The sequence below is a fragment of the Convolutriloba macropyga genome, chromosome 7 (assembly GCF_964194025.1).
Source record: "Convolutriloba macropyga chromosome 7, txConMacr16.3, whole genome shotgun sequence".
In the NCBI taxonomy this organism is placed as follows: Eukaryota; Metazoa; Xenacoelomorpha; order Acoela; family Convolutidae; genus Convolutriloba; species Convolutriloba macropyga.
The window spans coordinates 47,281,078-47,303,150 of record NC_134474.1 but is presented as its reverse complement, the minus strand read 5'-3'; the positions used below and the strand labels follow the sequence as shown (position 1 = coordinate 47,303,150).

General features: G+C 35.6%; 1 protein-coding gene across 2 annotated transcripts in view; it reads right to left on the bottom strand.

Annotated features, from left to right (window-relative positions):
- Window positions 1–22,073, bottom strand: part of LOC142342923 (triple functional domain protein-like) — a 286,672-nt gene that overhangs the window by 63,847 nt on the left and 200,752 nt on the right. The window lies entirely within an intron of this gene.

Sequence of the window (22,073 nt, the reverse complement as noted above, 5' to 3'; positions counted from 1 at the left end):
AACATGCGATTACGTGACGTTGAGCCATTGCTACTGCTGACAGTACTAGAGGAGATTGCGTCACAAGAATATCCTTTTCTAAGTTTCCGGTACAATCCACGAGCTGCTGCAAAAAGAGATAGATGATGTTTCATGTGTACTTACAAAACAGGCTCCCCTGCCTTAAGTTAAATTATTGGAAATTTCGCCGATTATTATAATCGTTCTTCTGTTATCATATCTCACATGAGGCCTTTTTTACATGCATTAAAATACACTGGTGGAATAGAGGTGAAATGGATCAATGGTCCACTTTATTTGGTAGGGGTACTAGCCCGTAACCTTCAGCTCAAACTGAAACTGTTACCGAAACATTAAAATTGAGTTCGAACAACTAAAACATTTAGCCTCCATAATTCTAGCATACGCCCAGAGATTAAAGATGTAGTCGTCGAACGTCCAAAAAATGGATAGACCTTTCTCATAAAACATCATCCCTTTATTCCATTTCAAACTCCGTGTTCGCCCAGTTGCTCCCTTGTTCTCTACATCTGCAGTGGAATTCGTTGCTTTTGAGCAGGCATTACAAGCTTCTCTGCTTCTCATTGCTGTCCGATGTCGTGGAAGAGATCCTATTTCTAGAGAGACGGAATCGATTGTCAATTTGCTGGTTGAGCTCATTTGTCCAATACTTTGTAAACTGGACGCCGAGCCGCATTTGGCACATATCTGCGATCTCAAGGGCAAACTGTGACTTTCCTTCATTTGACATTCAACTTTCTCGGCTGCTGTCGGAGTTATCGGCAAACTGGGTTCCTCGTTGTTGTTGTTGTTGTTGTTCGCGATATCATCCGTACTTCGTTGGGTTCGGCCATTTGGAAATGATTCCTCCTTTTTCAGGCTATTTAAACTTGAAGTGGATACTGATAGTGGATTGCCCAACTGCCTTCGAGGCTCTCGGTCTTTACTGCCACTTGAAGACGCCGCACGAAGTCGTTTCAAACGATTCATCACGAAACAATTGTTCGCTCAATACCAAATAAGTAATTCTAACTAACAAGGTTTAGACGAACACTCAAATATAACATCAGGGTTAAACGTAAGAAATATCTAATCCACGAAAGGCAAATTTGGAGAGTGTTTAATGCTAACAAAGTTGTCTATGTGTAGTAAGTTTGTATAAGTTTATCACGTTCAAATTGGACCTCAAATAATTCTTCGACACTGCCTCTCAATAGCGTGAATAATATTTGAACATGAATGTGTAATCAAGTAATCAGAGCATCAAAAATTTATGTTAATTCAAATAACAATTGAGAAACATTTGATTTTGAAACAGGTGTGCATATATTTTAGGGATACGTCTTTACACAAAGAAGGTAGAACATGTGTCAAAGAAATGAATTAAGAGTCTGTTCATTAAAAACCAACAGAACATCTTTAACACATCAGAACGGATATTGCTCACTCTTATACAGCCTAGTTCAATCATGCTTTTCGCAACACTTTACTCCCAAATGTCCATAATTTTTCGTTGTAGTCCAAAATGTTAAAATGTTATTGTCGATTGTCCCGCCCCTAATTTGGGAAATTCGTTGGCACTGAATGTTACTCAACAAAAACGTTTACTTTTGTAAACCAAAATCTACAAATATTTCTCAAACTGCTTTACAAAATTTGTTTAACAGTCATTGAATTACATGCAGTTCGTTTTCAGAGCCGTCTTTCAACCAAAATTTTCTTTTTTAATTTTGAGCAGTTTATAAACCGAATATTGTTTAATCCACAAATTTTCGAACTCTTACAAAGACCATTCTTAACATTTCGGTCAGCATGCAGCAATGGTAAAAACAATAGTGTTCTTGTTGCATCTTTGGGCAACATTTGTCCCACACAAAGCAAGTAAAAAGAATAAAAGTTTCGCTAAATAAAGTGTCAGTGAGATAGTTTCAAAAGATCCGACCGACATAAGGAGCGAATAAACGTCATTTGAACTCTGTCAATCCTGACTAAGAAGGGAGAGAGAGAGAGAGAGGAGAATGAATCCCCGTATTACTACTCCATGTATGCATTCGGAACAAAGTAGTTGGTTGTGGTTGAGAAACAACTTGTGTAGTCACCAGCATAGAAAGAGTGAAAAACCAACCAGCACACTTCTCAGTTAGCAGAACATTTTCAACACAATAACACAACAAAGCCCAAGTCTATCGCAGTTCACTTTCCAGTAACGATTGGATTTCTCCAATCATATGAGAAAAAAATTGCAATAAGCGTGAAAATCTGACAAAGAAATGGCACAGGACAGTGTAAATGTTATAATTCTATTTCTATTAAGGCTTGAAACACTAACAAAAAACTTAATTTTTGAATGTTCCAATTTACTGCTAGTGAAGGGTTGTATAAAGGGTAGCAGTTATGCATTACTGCAGTGTATTCTAAATTTCCTATCACTTATTGAACTTAAAATTTAAATTGCCGTCCGTGTGAATCTGCCTTCATCTTTAATGGACAGTAACTATCAAGAGCCCTTGGTTAATTGACACGGTCTATAAGAGAAACCAACATGCCACTAAGTTCCCTATGAAATTGAAACTTCTAATTGAGATCCACGCTTGAGCAATTTCGATAGTTAGAGAACAAGACTCTCTGAGAAAAAAGGCTGAAAAGAAACAAGTATAAATGTTGCTACTTGAGCTTGAATGCGGATCGAGCTTTCTTCCCTTCTTCAGTCTAAATTGCCAGCTCAGTACCAGTCAGTTGAGGAAGTCAGCCGGTAGTAACACCACCACAAACTAATACATGTGTTGTTCCTTGCACTACTACCAGTCGAGAGTCTCAACATACAACACACAAGACTAGAGAGAGAGAGAGAGAGAGAGAGAGAGGAGAGAGAAGAAAAGAGCAGCGAAAAGAAGGAACAAAACTTTGACCAAGCCATTAATCGAAAGGATAGACGATCGAAAATTTAAAAATGGAATTGGACAGAAATTAGAACGCAAACAAAAATTAATGATCATCTGTTTTATTAATCTGCACTTGAATCGCTAATTGCATGCTGTCTAGCTCTCTAATATAATATCAGCTCAGTTGCCCACGCCTCAGGGGCAAAGGTAATATATATGAGTCATACCAAACAAATTTTGGCAAAAAATTGACCAAAATTGTCCAACACAAAAACAATCGAGAATACTTCTCAAATTCCAATAAACAACTATTTTATATCAGATATCACTTTCATAGGACTGCTTTCAACTTTCGCCTTGCAGTCTTTCGACTGAGTGTCCTACAAAATAGGCAAGAAAACAACACAACAGGCCATGTATAAAATATGTATGGCTTGGAAGCAAAGCAAACAATTGCGCCAGTTTGCAAACACTATTTATGCCTTCTCGCATGTCTAAAGGAATACAAATATCCTCAACTCATACGAAATCAAAACTTAATGCCTACCTTTTCCTCATTTGAACAGGCAGAACAACCTCACAACGTTGTAGAATCCCACAGTAAAACTTGGCAATGAAGTACGTGGCCGAACAAACCCTTTCAAACTTTACACGAAACAATGAATGAACTAACAGCTATCTATATAGCAATAATTAAATAAAAATCAACTTACAGCTCATTAAAAGCGTGAAGTCTTTGAACGTTTTACAATCCGACAACAGTTCAACTACAATAAGAGGGAATTCTGCCTTCTTCTGTATGAACACAATTGCGTCAATCATACAACACTGCAGTCTATACTTTTGTTCCCCTTCCGATTAAAAACGGCAGCTTTATAGCTGCTTATTACAAAAACTGGCAAACAAATTTCAAATACGCGTTAAAAATTTTCCAACTTATAATTAGACACGTCTAAGCCATTGTAGCTCAAAATGTTAAAAAATGCCTTTAGGAACAGACATTAAACATGGTCTTCCTTTACCACTGATAGTGCCAACTGAACGAACCAACTAAAAGCGAATAAAGTTCTACATACGATGTTTAAAAGCAAAGCTTTTTCAAATTACGGAAGTAATAATTGCCATACATTACAGAATCCATTCAATTAGCAAAAAAGTACACAGCAAAAAATCAACACAATAAAAATTGTTAAACAAAGCCTGCTATACAATTCCTGCGATATAAAACCAGTAAACATTGTCAGCTAGAATATCGCATAAAATAAACTTCTGCTATACACAATACTAACTACCAACCAAAAATCAGACGTGCGCGCTCACTTTTTCAACCTGATTTTCGTCATCATATAAAGGTCACCACAATTGCATATACCTGTCAACTGATCAAAATCAAAATTTAATAAGGATATTACGGGCCAAGTGTTTACCTTTTTGCTGCGAATGACTGTTATACAATTTATTGGGGAAGAAAGCCTTCCCAAAATGAAGGAAAAATGAGAACGGGAAAACAGCTGTCCATTCTATAACATTCTACAATGAAGAAGTTTGAGCATACCCGGCAGAATGTCAAAAATAGCCGCGATTGGGGTTGAAACAGCAACAGAAAATGAAATTAAATAGATTTTATTAAAAAGACTAGGAAAAGTACGTGTCACTTTGGTAGCATTTGATCATTAGGCTAACTCGTGCTTTTTTATTAGACGATGGTAAGATTCGTATCAATAACAATAAGCATTAGACGTGATAGCCAAGGAAAAAAAGAAAAATGTTCAAATAATTGGCGCATAAAATTCGTCTTTTGTTTTCAATTTCTGATTTCGATATTGACTGTCTGTGTTCATTTTACATCTCTGTGCAACTGCTGTTTAATTAGAAGCCAAGCACCGTACCAAGCGATAACTAAATTTGCAATAACGACAGAATAGAAAAATTCAAACATTTTTTGAATACAGTGTCAAAATAATAAAAATTGCAAGCTATCAATTGCGATCATAAACTGACTAACGTCCGATGAATTCCTCTCGAATGACAGCCGGGAAATAAATTTAGAGGGGCTGTAGCTAAGATATGTTTTATGGGTGCAAAAACTACCCACAGGGTTTCGTTCCACTGACCTCCAGGTTGGCCGTCAGTCATTTTAACCACTCGGCCACAGTGACTTTGATCTCCTTTCGCTCACAATCAGTTTTACCAGAGAACTTTATTTATTTCAGAAGGAGAGCAACTTAGATCACTCAGAAATGATGAACTAAGGTGTAAAAAGGCACTCAAGAACTCACAGAACGTTCTAGAATGAAAGCGCAAAATTTTTAAAGAACTCCGCAGTCATAAAAAACCATTAGCCACTCAATTTGTTCAAACACCAATTTCTCGCACTTTTTCGCTCCTCTTAAAACTCCAACGTAACTAAAATCACCTCTCTAAGTTGAATTCTGATTGACAAAGAAAAAGTAGACAAAAGTCAGAACAGACCTGGAAAAAAAACAGTCAGAAGAATTGGGAACCAACTCGAAGCATAACTTCAATTCAGTCACAACCAACGCCTAAAATTGAAACATTATTTCAATCGCAACCAAACCCTAAGTTTGAAAACTTGACTTCAATAATATTTTAATCATTAAAAAGAAATAAAAGTAAAAAACCTCAAAAACTTTGTAAATTCTCCAAACGTTTGGACTCCAAAACAAATATTCCCAGCATAACTTTGCATATAACTTTTTTATAATCAATACCAAGCGACATGAGAGATGAAACAACAAAAAACAACAACAAACTCATGTAAGAACAGAAAGAGAAGAACGAAAAATTGAAAATCTGCACACATTAATCGAAAACAACTCATCAATTTGCATTGTCCAATCAAATAATCGTTCCAGGCCTTCTAATACTGTTTCTTATTGGCTTGTCGCCAGTAGCTTGTCACGTGTTTGGTAACTGTAAACACGAAATATAGTCTCAGAGATCAAAACATTCTCGTTCTTATTTTAAAAAAATTGTACTGTACAAAAACAGATTGTACTGCTTTGGATAATATCATTCTGCCTGAAATTCAATGAAGAAACATTAACCCAAATCAACTGAGTCAATTAACAAAAATTCCGGTTTCAATTGCCTTGTTTGACTTGTGGTCTGACACTACTGACGGTCAAGGAGGTACATTTTCTGACGAACAAATTACCAGTCAAATTTGGAGTTGAATTTTTGGAGACAAATTAAAAAGAGTCATCCAGTTAGATTTTACGTTTCAAGCTTCAAGAGCTCAATCTGATGCAATTCTAATTTTCTAGAAGACGCACAAATAGAATTCGCAAAAGACGCAAAATTCTAATTCGCATAAATACTCCCCGATTTCTTTAAAAAGGGCCCATTTGCAATTGAAGCCAGTTCCCCTGCACATAGTAATCCTCGTAATTGAAAATTGATGTCTATTATTGATGATTATCACAGAAATCAAATATCACAGATATACGTTCTAAAATTGTCTCCACCAGTAATAAAAATTAAGTACACAAATAATAAATACACAATTCCGAATTCGCTAAATAAACTAAATTAATTGAGCAAAGTTTAAACCAAATTCTCCAGGCAAAATATTGGCTCCAGCTTCGTCACTGAATTATTAGCTTATAACATATGTTGAACTTAGAACGAATCGACTATAAATAAATGGCAAACACTTGAGCACAAAAAGTTGCATCGCCCATCCGCAGAACGGAATCTTAACGACGGAATGGATGTCAAAAACAGGCTCAACTTCCTTTTCCAGCTCTCAAAATATGGTGGGAAACTAAAAGTGGAAGCATAAGGCGAATTGATCAAGTATTAAGCTGAGGATTGAAGTCAGCTTGTTTAGTCAGTTTAATTCTCTCGCTCCCTAAATGCACCAGCCACGGTTGCCCGCCTATGGCTGAATTTTATGACACTGTTACAATTACGCGCTTGCTACAAGCAGAACTGCAAACTGAAACACAGCAGATCTCACAAAAGACAAAACGTAACAGGAAAAAATACAAATTGTATTTCAAAACTATTTTAGTCAGAGGCACAGCGATCTTCCGTCTTACCTGTTCGTGCCAACAAGTCTACAAATTTTTTAATTAAGAGGAAGTAGTTAATTTTCGTACAAATGAGCAGTAGTCTGCCAGTTGGTCTATCTGCTTAGGAAGGCGCCATTTAATCCTAAATTTTATCATTTCTCAATACCCCCACCGGTATCTAACTCATCCCACGCTGGGCTGGTCACTCTTACACTTAAAAGTGTCTGCTGCCCCAAAACCCTCTTGACTACCTGCCCCCTCAACCCCCTTTGCCACCCGTGTCTCTTATCTGTACTTTCCATCACCCCACCAGCTACCCCTGCGTGGATGGACGGGTAGTTGGGATCACTCGAGGGGGCAATCAATAGTACAAGGGCGAAGAGAGTCCTAATCTCCCATACCCCCGCCCCTTTCTCAGACAGACACCCACCCACTGGATTGCGAAAGACCAGTAGCTGCAGTCTGGTAGTTGACTGTTGCAACCAACTTGTGCTGCTAGTGATGAAGGCAATTTGGAGATAGCTTAGCGAAAGATAACTGAATGGTATCTAGATAAATTGGAGAAAAGAACCTCAGACCTGATCTTAGATAAGATGTATTGGCATCGCTTGCTTGCACTTTTTTTATAAAGAAGAGTATCAAAACTATTTTCTTGTTATTGCACAGACGTTAAATGCTTATATTTTGCTCAACTCTGTTATAATAATGCTGAAACTTGATTACAATAATGCAATTGAACAAAACTATGGTCAAAAAATGTTTCAGGATGATATTAAGTTTGAAACTGATACTCCGAGAACTTGAAGAATCCGTGCTATTCTGTATTGCACCCGCTAAACCATTCCCTTTCTGCCACATAAGATATTGTATATTGGGAGAGCGGGAGTACTTTTTTTTGAACACGTGAAAAATGTATTAGCAGCATTTCTAGGTGCACTATATAGTCCTGCGTTAATTGACTTAAACCAACATGCTGTCGAACGAGAATTAGTTAAATTCGAAATATCGAAAAACTACAAAAATAACAATTCAATAACTGTAAGTATCTATATCTGCAATGACTATCTAAAAGTGACTACGCCAAATGAAAACGATGCAATAGTAAAAGCAACCAGGAAAAACAGAAAAGGATAGGATGTAATGTAAAAACTGAAGCAAACAAACTTATTCAATCGGACGATATAAACTTTAAATTGTTCCCGAAATTATTCCCTGAATAGAAGCACCTTTATTGCGCTGCTCCGACTTCATACAGCGCCCAGGGGAATAGAATTTCAGAATGTAATACGAGAAATGATCAAAATAAATTTAATATCGTAAAATTTTACCAATACTCTATAAGCGTCATTTTGGGTTCTAATTTGGAAAAAACCCATAGTTTGTAGGTATTATTAAGGTAATGGGTCAACTTTTAAACTGTACCTAATCCATGCACAGAGGAATATGGGCTAACTGTGATAGGGTCATAACTAGAAAAGAGCTGTGAAAAGATTAACAAACAGCAAAGCACACCTAACTCTTGAATTTTTAACGCAAACGAGAATAATCAATAGCGGCACAAAATCAATAAATTAAAATAGATCTGAGATGAAGCAGCACAAAGAGAGAATGGTTGAAAAAATATTCGGTAAAAATGCGCCTCCAGCTCGAAAATCAATCAGCTAAACTAATTTCCATTTTCACCTTAGGTTGCCCAGAAATTTCAGCAAATAAAGAATGTCAACAAGAGAAAAAGAGCTTGAGACCACCTACCAAAAGATGGAATTGAATTAAAAACCTCCCGGATATCATCAGACTAATTTGATTTCTCAAAAGACTCAATGAAGAATTTACAGATAATGAAATACTGAGTGGTTTGTCATCTCCAAACAGGAACTTTCAACACGACCCCAATACGTGCATTCAAAACAAAATGGATTATATTTGCAACCTCAATTCCTGAGTGCCACAAAAATGCCAACAGAAATTACAAACTTGCTAACTGTGAATTTACTCCTGCGAAACAAATAATTTGAACGCCACTCATTAAAAATACTCACATAAGTTGGCAACAAAAAATTATTCTTCTCAAAATCTAGAAGCTTTAAAGGGGAAACATACAGATGGGAGATCGACGGTACAAAAGTACAAGTAACAAAAGTAAAACAACCTTCAAAGCTTAAAAGATCAATTTTAGCAACGATTAACTGAGCTTTGAAACAGAGCATGCGTATAGGCAAATGCAATCATTAACTCATGTACAAAATTATTAACATTATTAACTGCATTATTAACTCACTACAAAATTCAAAAAATGAGAAAATAGCGATACGGTAATACAAAAACAAACAAAACGAACTTAACTTCTAATTGATTATTTAAAAATTCATATCAGTTTTCAATTAATTTTTAAATTTTCCAGAATCATTATACAAATATACTGTGAACATAGCAATTCAGAAAGCCCAAAAAAAAAATTAAAATAAAAACAAGACAACCGACAACCCTACCTTGCTTAAAATATGTACACAATTATAGCTTTTTTCTACTTCACAGCACACGAAAACAGACAATAAACGTGCTAAAAGTCACTGTAAAATGTGTTGTAAGCTTAATTTTTGAAACAGTGGTTCATTGCCCGTGACTTCAATAGAGGTGGTCAAATGGTCTAATTACAGCTGGCTTTATATCAGTTGACTGGGGAGGGCGAGCATTTTGCATAGCCGAACATTTACAAACTAAGAATTATAACAGAACAGTTGAAACGCGGCTTGAAGCACTATTGCTTTACCAATAAATACATCTCTCATGAAAACTACAATCGTTCAGAGAAAAAGCCTATCAGGCAAAAAATCGCCACAAAAAACAGCCGGCAACTAGCCGTCCTTCACCCGCTTGACAAACATCGCAATTGCAACGGAAAAGGAGATAGAACTAAGTGCCAAAAGTGTTCTAATTTGGTTAGTTTCAGTTAGATTCTAAAAATTATAGGAACTAGCAGGCCCGCAAAACCATAACAAGAAAATCAATTACACGAATAGAAGGTTTAAAAGAAGTAAAGGTTTCTGTTTCGCACCAAATCGGGCTCGAACCCATGCCCCTCGTTGAACAGCCATAGGTCTCACCGCTTAAGCTATCTATGCGTATTGCATTTGTCTATTGCTTTCTACAGTAAATTTCTGGACAATGGCGTTTGTGACTTGCTTGTTTTTGCTATGCTGCATGCTTAATCAGCGCAAAAAAATTCATATTAGGAGCCTAAAAATAATAGTAAAGCGCGTCTCAAAACGCATTTATTACTCTAGGTTGCATGATTAAGGACCCCTAAAACATGTTACAATAGGAGCGCGGTTGAACATTGTGCTCAATTGCGACTGATAATTACTATTAAAAAGGACGATTAGACAATACGACTAAAAGCGCTCAAAACTTAGTTTCAGAGCAATTTTCTGGATAATGGTAACAGAAAAAAACTTCAAAATTAGTAGTCCTCCGTCTTACGTACTGCACCAAAACTACTAAAAACCACCGTTTCTCACAACCGCTTTTATCTTAACAATAAACATATTTCAGAATAAGAGCATTTGAAAAGTAAAGCATGAAAAATTTTGTTAGCTAAGAACGTTCTAGAATAGTGCAGAAGCTCTAACGCCAACATTTGCAGAAAAAACACGTTTACAAAAATTACTCCAAGCCTAGTTTGGAGGTAACCAAAAGCACGTAGTACCCAGGACAATAAAACCTCCCTCTGCGCGAGCATACTTTCAAACCTTTCAAAACTTCTAAGCCTCGTGGTAACTGCATCTGACTAACAGGTTCGGTTCCCAACCATCTGCTTTGTGCCTTTGAAGTCACTGACAATTCTCGATATGTTCGCTTAACCATGCTGCTCAAGGCGGCTCTTTAACATGCACTTCAACAGGCTCCTTAAAAATGCAAAAAGTTTGTCCAACTTTAGAGCTCATGCGTTTAACATAAAAGATTACCATTTTTCATCTGCCAAACACACAGGAAGTTAAACCCACTCCGTCGCGAAAATTGCTCTCGAACAAAAGACAGCATGGTGTTGAATAAAAAAATTTATGTCTACAAAAGGGAGGGTACCTGACACGGCTTCGAACCCTCGACCCTCAGAATAGCAGTCCTCCTTCTTACCAACTGCGCGATAACCACTACATACCACCATCTCTCAAAATCACTTTATCGTATCCATAACCATATTTCAGATTGAGAGCATTTGAGATCACGCAAAAATAAAAAATAAAGCGTGAAAAACTTTGTGGAAAGCTAAGAGTGTTCTAGAATAGCACAATAGCTCTAATGATAAACCATTGCAGAAAAAAACACGTTAACATTTGTGCCAACTATGCTGCTCAATAGGGCTCTTAAACATGCTCTTCGAGAGGCCCCTTAAACATGCAAAAATTGTCACATTTTTGAGCTCACATGTTTAATTTTTAGGATTCCGCGTGTGAGCTGAAACCTAGTAAGCTTTACACTAATGTCAGCTAGCAATCGCTGTAATGAACTTTGACAACCTAATGCACTATGACTTAATGACCGGATTTCATCGGTTTATTTTATTTCTGGATCTATTGTCGCCGCCCCCCCCCCCAGCTTAGTGAGCATAAATCTTTTATGAACCCAATAACGTGCTATATTACAACGTATAGTTTGTATCTGGGGTCCCTTTTTCTATTGATTTCGCTCCTTTGACTTCAGCCGTATTTACTATAATGCGAACTTCAATGAGTGAGTGTATTCAAAATCCATTTAGTGGATTGAAATGACGTTACGCTTTTACTATCAAATTGCTCTGGCATTACTCGATACCTCGTCAAAAATTTAAGGAAAGTATGAACCTTGAAAAAATTTTAGTTTTTGCTGATATATAAAGAATACGACTGAAAATTGGAAAATAGGGTTCTACCGGCTGTTGTTCTTATATATTTCAAAAAAATGACTGAAAAAAGGTTTTTAAAAAGTCGGAAAACCCGAATGAATTTTACAATCACCCATTTGTTTTCATTCCACTATTCTCTAGGTTCATCATAAAAATTGTCAGCCTTGTTTCAGAATTGCTTTTTTCGCAAACTTCTAAATTAAAAAAAGAAACAAGCAACTAGCGTCGGGCGAAATAATCTCAAATAACCGGCGAGCCGTTGGCAGCAGCTAGCCACGGTTTAGTGAACTCTGGGCGCTACCTTATTATCCCGTTTCTGAAGACGAAAGTCAAATGGGTCAGACGAAAAGTCGGCCAAGCGAAAAATATCAAACAAGAGAAACAGGAATAACTTATTAGCTACAAATTGAATTTGAATGAGTAACAAAAATTAGATATGGCTAAAGACTGTTCTGTCTTGCTCTTATTTGTTCAAACACAAATTGACTTAATATAACTATGACAAATCATGGTAATAATGGGGGCCAAACTCTAAGTATAGCCCTCAATTTGTTTCTTCTTAAGTTTCGGTGAATCGTATACATAGAGACTAGTAAGGCATACGGGCCTAATAGAACTACTCGGCAACTTGAGACCTTCCGAGCTTTATCTGTTTATATCGTTTTTGACAAAGTCAGACGCAAAAAACCATCAGACGAAAGTTGGCAGCACAAAAAATCGCATAAATTGGCAGCACGAGAAATCGCAGCAGGACTAATATAATTGCTACAAAAATCGCTTGAGAGCAATTAATAACAAATTTTGATAGGACAAGATCGCTTTTGTCAATTTTTGTCTGTTCTTTTCTCTTCGTCAGCAGCTAGCCAAGGTTTATTGACTTCAGGCGCTACCACTTTATCCCTTTTCTGAAGGCAAAAGTCAAATGGGTCAGACGAAAAATCGTCCAAGCGAAAAATTGCATAAAACAGACAAACAGGATTAATATATTTGCTACAAATTGCTTCTAAGAGCAACTAACAGTGATTTCCAAAAAAGTGCCTGTTAGATCATTTATGATTTAAAAATAAAACATTTCAACTATAACTCATTGATAATGAGCATCAGAGATGATGACAATACGCCACATAACAGAAGCTGAAGTGCGGCATCAACAAAAAGAGAGAGGAGAGAGAGAGAGATAAAACGTGAAAGAGAAAGAGAAGGAAAAGAACCCTGACCGACAGAGAGAAAGAGACAGCAATATCTTCCATGATTGGATTGGACTCTGCAACTTCTAGTTTTCTAGCCCTGTTAGTAAATAAGTCATATAGAAAAACTGAAAACGTAAAAAAAAATTTAGCAATTGACGATGATTTCCTAAAAAGTACTTGTTGAGTCATTTATGATAAAAATGATTTTACTAGAACTTTTTGTTAATGAGGATTAGAGATGATGAGGTTCAGCTGATGTGCGGCATCAACAGAGACAGAGAGAGAGAGAGAGAGAGAGAGAGAGATAAAAGGTGAAGAAACAGAAGGAAAGAAAACCTAACCGACAGAGAGAAAAAGAGAAATAAATATTTTCATGATTGGGTTCGACTCTGGAACTTCTAGTTTCCTAGCCTTGTTAATAAAAAATCAGATAGAAAAAAACTGAAGAACGCAAAATGTAAAAAAAAAAATTTCAACTTCGCAATAAAAAAGTTTTTGTGAAATAACCCATCTCCGAGGCTTGAAGAAATTTTTTGGCCAGTAATAGTCGTCGAAAAGGACAAAAAACATTGATAAATTTTAGAAAAATTGAAAATTTTAATAACATCTTGCTATGAATTTTAGCAAGATGTTATTAAAATTTTCAATTTTTCTAAAATTTATCAATATTTTTGGTAGATAGGAATATCTTGAGAACTAATTCATTGTCTCAAGAGACTATCCGGTATCCCTGTTTCAAGCCTGAAATAGTGAAATAGTTTCACAAGCTCAAAGATTCATACACTTGGAACATGGAAATTTTCCAAAAAATTCAAAACCTTAAACTTTATCCAAAAAGTACTAAAACTGAAGTAAAAAAAATGGTGATCACAATCATTAACTCTGGAAAAAATGCAGCAGCTTATTATCAAATTTTGGAGGAGGTCCCAGGGCCTCTGGTGCCGGAAAAAATTCAAAAACAGTAGGAAAAATTGCAAATATTTTGAAAAATTGCTTAAATTCGTGATATTGAAATCTTGAAGAACATTCCATTACATCTATAAACTGTGCAGTAACATAATATCAAACCCTAGAAAAATTTCCGTAGCTCTAGAGGCTAGAGAAACCTAAAAAATGACAAAAAACTTTAAGACTAAAAAATAAATTGCAGGTTTTATAAAAAAAAACTGCTAAACTTGTGATATTAAATAGTTGAAAAATAAACCAAGACCAAAACTTTGGAGTTACTCATTATCAGACCCTAACGGAGGTTTTCTGAGCCTTGAGGTTCCAAAAACCTGAATATTGACTAAATGTCAAAAAATTGAAAAATGGCAAAAATTGTCAAAAATATGCTAAAATTCGTGATGTTAAAATCTTGCAAGACATTCCATTTATACAGCAATTATACAGTGACTTATTTGCAAACCCTAGAGGGGTTTATTTGGCTCTTGAGACTGAATGAGCCTAAAAACCAACAAAAATTTTTAAAAAATGAAAGCAAGTTTTATTAAAAAAAAATTGCTAAAATTTGTGACATTAAAAAGTTGAAAAACTATTGCATAGCCAATAAAAATTTGTCAGCAACTTATTATCAAACCTCCCAGGATTTTGTCTGGCCCCTGGGTCTGGAAATACTTGAATAAGGGGAAAAATGTCAAAAAATTTGAAAAAAATGCTTAAAATTGTGACGTTAAAACGATGAAACCATTCCACTACCACCAGAAACTATGCAGTAACCTATTATTAAAACCTAGAGGAGATTCCTTGACACCCAGGGCTGTTAAAAATCAAAAAATGTCAAAATCAGCCCCCGGTGGCTAGCTACTGACGGACAACCGCTTGCTAAAAACGCAAATTTAAACTATTTTTCAATTTCTTTCAAGCTTTTTAGAAATTTTTGACATTTTTCGATTTTTAACAGCCCTGGGTGTCAAGGAATCTCCTCTAGGTTTTAATTATAGGTTACTGCATAGTTTCTGGTGGTAAAAGCTTGAAAGAAATTGAAAAATAGTATAAATTTGCGTTTTTAGCAAGCGGTTGTCCGTCAGTAGCTAGCGACGGGGGGGGGGGGGGGGTGGACACCGGGGGCTGATGGTGAAAGAGAGAAAGAGAGGCGGTGGGTGGTGAAACACTGGGGTGGGGGGACAACAGCGTGGTGGGGGGGGGGGTTAGGGCGCAATAGTGGGGGGTGGGGGTCAACACTGGTGGTGTCTTGAACCTAAGAACTCTCCAAAACAATTTGAGCTGACAGGCTCTAAGAGCACTTAATGCCCACTAGGCGCTACCTGTTATCCCGTGTTTGAGGACGAAAAGTCAAAAGCGTCAGACGAAAAATCGGTCAAGCGAAAAATCGTATAAAAAAGACCGACAGGACTAATATAATTGCTACCAACTTCGTTTCAGAGCAATTAAAAAGACACTTCTCCAATATTCTTCTTCGAGTCGTAAAAAGACAGTGCACCAATACAATTCAAATTTTTCGAATTGTAAAAACCAACAGAAGGCTAATCATAGCCCCAGCTATCGCTATGCGGCAACTCAGAACCAATAGCAATCAAGAATTCTAGAAATCACATATTCCCCGTTTATTCTGATTTAACAGTCACTGTTTTACTAGCTCACAAAACTGTGCCATTAGTACGCGAGCGATTGAAATACAAAACAATATTCAGCCAATTTTTCAAATTAATCGAAATAAATCTTTTGAAAAGTAACTTCTAAGTCATAACGAAAATTAGTTTAATTTACGAACTTCACGAAAGGTTTATTAAAGTTACCAGCACTGCAGAAAACTTCAAATAAAGCTATTCATTCAAATCAGGAAGGAAGCGATACAATAAAAAATTATCGCTTTCTAGAAAGATAACCTGGGAAAATTTATTAACTCCGTGGTACAGTATCAACTCTTGTTTCCGGGACCTTTTCCCTTAATCCTTTTTAATGAAATACCTGCTAACTAAAAACTCTGCAACACAAAAGGTAGTTGTTTGTAACTTGCTAACATTATCTTCGCGTAGCAACAGAAATTTAATATTCTAGTTGATAATTTGCAACAAAACAAGCCTGAGGTCAAAAGATAAGCAAGATTAAACAGATAGTAATCTAAGACATCGAAACAAGAAATTATATGGGAGAATTATTTGGCAATGGTAAAATTACCACACCCAAATTGTACAAATTTAAAGCCTACAAGTTCACGCAGGTTTGTATATACGATTAAACAGACGTTCCAGCTGAAAGTCACGCCTATAAAGTGTCATGATTACCGGAACAGAAGCCCAGAACGGATTAAATAGCGCATACTTTACAACATATCCCATACTCTCACTGCTCGTTTTGCACGGATAAAAAGTTGACACCGGTATTACCCAGCTTGCATCTACTGGACACCTGACAAAAACAAAACAGGCCTCAAGAATAGATTTATTCTCGCATAGAAAGAATACATTTGGAATAGAATATTAATATATGATTTACTTCACTTGTTGATAAAACATACAAGAATCGGCTTATTTAAGTGATGCATCACAGATTGATCTTTACCACAACCCGATAACGATACACCTCACTTTTAAACTACATGTCTTTCTGAAATTAAAATCATTGTTACGACCCCACTTATGGGGGCAGGAACAATATAGTCAAATGAGCTTTTTTGTTCAGTCAATTTTTACCCATCGATATATTTATTGTTGAGAGTTGTGAGTGGGCTCACTAGAAGTCCAGCGTGTGAAATTAAAAAACTAAAAAATTTCGTATTTTTCGTTGAGTTATCAGGGTTTAAAGTTTTCGTGAACATTTCACTTTGTTTCACAATGTTTATTAATTATTGCCCATTAACGATTTTATTTCTAATATTTCCCGTCAATAGTAACCCTGAAGCAATATCCAGGATCATTTTTTTCATCATGGTATTTTAGAACGAAAGAAATTTGGATTTGGATGTTAATTTTTCGCTTTTGAGAGCCAACCGTTTTTGCGCATTCGACTTCTGTTTTTTTTTTCTGTCATTTTCTGGCAAGTATACTAAAAGCGATGCCTTTATTAAATGGTCAAAATATGCTGTTGTCTGAAGTGGTCCAAGGGCAACTACTAATTTTGTCACTTAAAGTTTGACACTTAAAACTTAATTGTTTCAATAATTCTTTTTTGGCCTTAATGATGTATTGTTCGTTAGTCCCAATTCTGACAAATCTCGAAGTTCTCACAAAATCTAAATCAACGTAAAACAATTTACAGAGCTAATAGCCCAAGGCATTGATAACTCCAATTGATAACTAATTTTTATTTAAATTAAATTTTTCATAAAAACTTTTGTAAATTTTGTCAAATTTTTGTACTTACATATTGCATTGCTACTGAGGGATACTGACATGTCTCAATAAAATTACCACGTGTTCTAATTGAACATAAAGACAGATCAGAGCTTACATTTCATGGCATTGATTATATTAAAGTATTTCGTGAAAATTTAGCGTTATAAAATTTTAATTTTTCTCAATTTTTGTTCCTTTACTGTATATCAACTAAATCCCAATAGAAAGAGTTTTGGTTACTTTATAAACAGGTTCTATAAAACTTTTGATCGTATCGCTTTTATAGTTGATGGTGTTGGTTACTTTAACTCTAATTTTGTATCCGAAAAAATATCAATTTTTGAGTTTGACTTCATGTTTTCTTTTTTTGTAGTCTTTCGGCGTCTAGGTTGCAAAAAATCTCAATAAATTGCTCAGTGAAACTGAAAAGGCTTATGATTTGCTCGCGATCATAGGCAGTTGTTTTCTCTAACTGGACGCTAAAAGTTTTCAAAAACTTGAACAGTTGAGTTCTGACAGTTTTTTTTTGTTACGTTGCCCTTCAATCTCATTTACTAAAGTCGTTATAAGTCAAAATGAGGCATACGGTTATCCAAATCTCCGTTTCAATTGAAAGCTTTGTTATAAAAATAACGCCATTTAATTCTTGGAGATCCGGAAAAGTTTCGTGTCTATTTATACTCGTCTACGTTAGGACTTATCAACTATTCTGATTTCTTAAGACCCATTGTCTCTCTGAAGAATTATTGAAAAAATTTCTTGAACGTGTCTATTTGATACCAAATGCCTTGATACTTCGTTTCAAAATTAATAAATTATTTTGAAAAATTTGCCCTCAATATTATTTTGTCAACTTGTATATTACTCTCATTATCAAGAAGCTCTCTTTACTCAAACCTATACTTTCCCCTGGTAGTTTCAAATTCTGCAGTTTTTTGGGAGATTAAAACAGATCTTCAAATTTTAACGTCAGTGTTTTTAAGAAAACAGCGTTCGAGATTTTCGTTTTTCGCATATATGGGTTGACAAGATACGTTAAATATTCTGTTTGGTATGTTAAAACCAACAATTTGGTAAGTTCTAGGAGCAATCCTCATTCATGACAAAGCTTATGATTATCTAGCTCTGGTGAACTGATATTGAATTCGCCTTCTCAAATCTTATTAAGTTAATGCAGAGGTCATTTCTTATACCTCTGCTCTCTTTGTTAAATGTATATTTAGCTATGAAAAAAATTTGGACAAAAATCGGAGGCCATGCAAGCTGAATAATATTGCAGTTGTTGCTTGAGAAACTTTACGTTTCACATTTAAGTTTGAAAACTGGATAGACGTTGACTGCTGGATCTCAATTTTTGAAATGAAGTTTAATTGAGAAAAATGACATTTTACAAATTGGGAAATTACAATGAAGTTGATCTAAGTTTGCTTGATTCATGTGTTTATTCATATGTTCAATTTTCATTTTAGTATAAAATGATCTCTCTCGTTTTTTATCCTTTTTTGTATACAGGGTTGCCTTTTTATAGACAGCACTTTAAACTCCTTTAGCAAATTTAATGTTTGTGTCCTAATGGCCAATTCGTTTTGTCTGAATTGGGGCTGTCTCTTAAAAGCTGATGTCGGATTTGGTTTCCAGGCAAATGATGGTTTTGTTGACCTTGACACTACGTATTTTGAATTTTTTTCAGTTTTGTCCATTATCTTGTTTTGTTATTACTAAGACCCAACAATGAGAGCTCTCGCCAGTGATCCAAAGATGTTTGATATGCCTAAATGATGCTTCTTTTTGTTTTTATGGAACTGAATTATTTGGAAATCATCTTCTTATCAAATATTTTTATTTTTAAATTTTTTCTTTTGTAGGTTTGTTACAGTCAGAGTAATGAAGGGTCTCATTGATTGCAGTATTGGCACAAACAAAGCCTGTAGATGAGTAAATTTAATCTTTTTATGGCCGGATATCAACTTTTTCAAAAATAACTAAGTGAGTTTATGAGTTCTGACTGCTTTTCTTTTTGTATTTAGTCTTAAAATACAACTTGTCTGGTTAAAGTTTCTCAATTCAACAATGAGCTAGATTTCTCTTTCAGTTAGTGGCTAATGATGCAAAAATGAATCTAATTAAAAATGTTAAAAATTTGAGAAGTTTAGTATAAATTTGGCTTTCAATTTTATCTTTTTTAAAATAAGTTTGGTTGTTTAAAACTGGAGTAATCAATTGATTTGCGTTCTGACAAGTCCAATTGGCTATCTGATAAGTCTTTTATATATTGATATCCAGTTCGCTATAGCAATCTTTGGATATCATCCAGGGGCAAACACGATTTACATCAATCATGACTTACTTCGTGATTATATAGCTTGGCTACCTTCTTTGTGAATTTGGTCTGATTTTGTATTCTCAATTTAGATTTATAAGAGCCAGCAGAGGTCAATTTTCTTGACTTCTGCGCTCACGTATAAGTGTAAATAGAGAAATTAAAATCAAATCGGAATTAGGTGGAGCTCATTTGTTTCTTCAGAGACATTTCAGTTAGAGATTTAGTTTTAAACGGGATAGACATCGATTTTTCTATGTCATTTATTGTTAAAATTAGTTTTCTTCTACTTGCGAAATTGAATTAGAGTTGGTTTCATGTCTGTCGTTTCGTTTGTTGGAGTGCTAATTCTGGTGAAACAAAGAACACTGATATCACTGATGTGATCCCCTTTTTTGTATATACGTCTGTCCGTTCCTAAGAACCTATCTAAAGTTTATATAAAATTTGAACTGCTTTCTTAGAGACAGTCTATCACTGCGTCAAGTGTTAAACAACTGAGACAAGATTCTGGATTAGACGGGTCGGAACATATTGTGCCATCGCACATTAGTCAGCCTCCTTGTTCAACTTTAATGTAATCAGTGATCACGTTTTTATTTCATAATACAAAACTGGGAAAAATTAGAAGAAATGACGCAACCATAAGCAACTACCATGGGCCAAATGGCTCTCAACTACATTGTTGGTACGCCTATGGTTGGAAACAGCTTACTGAAAAGTTTTCACCACTGGACTGGTACTGGGCTCGGGCGCACAGAAAATCGGGAGGGGGGTTCAGGTCTAAATTCACCTCATTACTGAGAGCAGTGCTTATCAGCCTAACACCCTTTACCAGTTCATAGAGAAAAAAAATGATGCGGCAAAAATCGCGAGCAAAGCACGAACACGAACACAAATAATGATTATAATTTTTGTTTGAAAGCAATTGAAAGTTGAGCCTTCCATGACTTGCAAAAAAAGCAAATTTCGAAACATGCCCCCCTATGTAGAATAATGCACAATCGATTCGCTTCAGAAATTAAGTTTCCAAACATTACCTCTGCAATCGAAGCAGGAACAGAAAAGTTAACAAAGGTTAACAAATCGTTGTTCCAAAGTCAGGCCTGACAACTCCTCAAATTTATGCTTAAAATCACAGATCTACAAAGACCTGCTATATATGAAAACGAGAACAACAAAAACGGCAACAAGACATTGACTGAAGGCGTTCATTGTCTTTCAAACTCATTTAGATAGCGATCCAAACTCAATTACAAAAAAATGCTGATTCGACTTCGGATAAAACAACACATCACGTGTTAAGATCAGGATTCAGTCGAATCAAAAGACTCGAACACTACAAACAAGGAGATTCCCAGTTCTCTGCGCGTCGCACAAAACGTTCTATATGTGTAATTAATGGTTTAAAAGATCAAAAACAAGAAAACTATCAGATCCATTTTGAAATATGTACATTTGACCATTGTTCTTATACCTAAAACTTAAACACATTTGCAAAAATCATTGCAAAGCAAAAAAAGCTAAACATAGCCGGCAGATTGCCGGAATAGCTGCGAAAGAATAGACCTGCATGCCATATAATAGAGATAGAAACAGATAGCGATCTAAATTGAAAAAAAAATCGACGCCACTCAAAAAACTAGGCTAAAAAAACATTCAGCGATACATTAAAAAAGCTGCTTAAAATTCATTCCACAGAAGCCTCGTATTAGGGACCTTTACTGCACATATGAGTTCCTTTGACCTTAAACAAATTCAAATTAAACTTAAGTTTTAAAGTGCAAAAGTCATTTTATTGAGTGAGGTAAGTCACGTATGATCAAAATCTAATCACGCAAATAACCTAAAAACTTTCGCTAAAGCGAGTGAGAAATGACGTCACGCGCGCAAATGCCTTTAGTGAGAGGAAGAAGTCATTCAGAAAATTTGACGTTTTCAGCTTTGCTGTGTGAACAAATGTAAAACGAAAAAAGAGCGTCAGACGACGAAACAAAAAAAAACCAAGAGCACCGCAATATAGCTACGCTCAGCTTACAGCTTCGCAGCTATAATAAATATAAATAAATTTGGCTATCAATTTTGTTACACTAGGTGTATTTGGAAATCTAAACAAAATCAACAATCGCAAACAAAAACCGATCGATGTTGCAAAATTTGCCCCCAAACGACAGGTGAGAGCTCGACTCGATTTTTCGAGCTTTCTTAGACCACTACTAAGGACAACCAGAATGGCAGTGTGACATCTTAAACACTCAGCTATAACGGTTGCGATGCTCACAGTTGCCTTTATTTTAGCAATCAACTTTCGGAATGAGAGCAATGAGATCACTAAAAAATTAAAAGTCAACTGTGTGAATATTCTAGAACAAATACGCAAAAACGGTAAAGCAAAAATTTTGTTTTAAATAGACAAACACGTTTACAATAATTGCTTCAAACATCGTTCGAGAGCAATTAAAAC